Source organism: Aplysia californica, unplaced genomic scaffold (genome assembly GCF_000002075.1).
Source record: "Aplysia californica isolate F4 #8 unplaced genomic scaffold, AplCal3.0 scaffold00114, whole genome shotgun sequence".
Lineage (NCBI taxonomy): Eukaryota > Metazoa > Mollusca > Gastropoda > Aplysiida > Aplysiidae > Aplysia > Aplysia californica.
Genome location: NW_004797384.1, coordinates 1,173,113 through 1,174,261, shown reverse-complemented (window position 1 = coordinate 1,174,261; position 1,149 = coordinate 1,173,113).

Sequence of the window (1,149 nt, the reverse complement as noted above, 5' to 3'; positions counted from 1 at the left end):
CTTCTCCTTCTCCTTCTCCTTCTCCTTCTCCTTCTCCTTCTCCTTCTCCTTCTCCTTCTTCTTCTTCTCTTCTTCTTCTTCTTCTTCTAAGAGGAAAAAAAAAGTATGAATCATAGAACCACGAAAAAAGACAGGAACAGTTATCGTGAATCCCAAACGGAATTCATCTGAACTGAAGTAACCGGCCAATATAATAATCTGTACCTCCTTATAATGAGTTTTGTGTCTCAGTTTGTTCACAGAACGTCCACTGTAGACTCTGGTGTAGTGGTTGAATGTATATTGTCGTGCGGAGGCTGACTTGTTTGACAGGGTAAGCAAAGTGAGACGGAACCAGACAGGGCCTGGGGATACCACACAACAATCTTACTCAGGCAGCAACACTAAGTTGTAAATGAAAACAATTTCTGAATTCATATTATTGTATGTTCTACCGCCAAAATAATCGTGAAAGTATCTCACTAAATATTTATTCCAACTAAAACTAAATTTTACTTTAGATGTGAATACACAAACACAAAGCAAAGAAGCAGAGATGCCAGTACCACATGTATTACCAGTGAGTTTAAACTCTTTGGTAGAATATGGGAACTGTCAGTTTTTTATATCACATTTGGCTGTTTTTGTCTAGCTTTTCGCGGCCAGGAGCCGGTGTCATAATTGAGGTCACAATATGATTATAAGACGTTAAGAAGTCGAGGGAAAAAAACAAGACTCGCAGAGTCAAGAGATTATTAGGAGTTAGTTCCCCTTACATTTAGGAGGTAGACTCGACCAGTGTAATAGTTCGCTTACCTAACCAGTGCTTGTTACTGCTTATGACTGTGTCTCGAAAGGGGTGAACAGGGTATATGTGGCACTGAAACAGTTTTGAGTGCTGTATACATGTTCCCTTCAACTCTTTTGGTAGACTCTTCCTGCTTCACTTTAAGCTTATTAATTAAAGGTCGGAGGGTGGGGTGTTTATGTGTGTGTGTGTGTGGGGAGGGGGGGAATCTCATGATCAGCTCACTGTCCAGTGGATACATTCACGCCTAACGAACTTTGACAGGTCAGCGGACAGATACTGGAGTGTCCTCTCCCTTCTCTCAATCCGGTCCTCACAGGGTAAGGGGATGAGGGAAGAGGGGGAGAGAGTAAGAGAGAGAG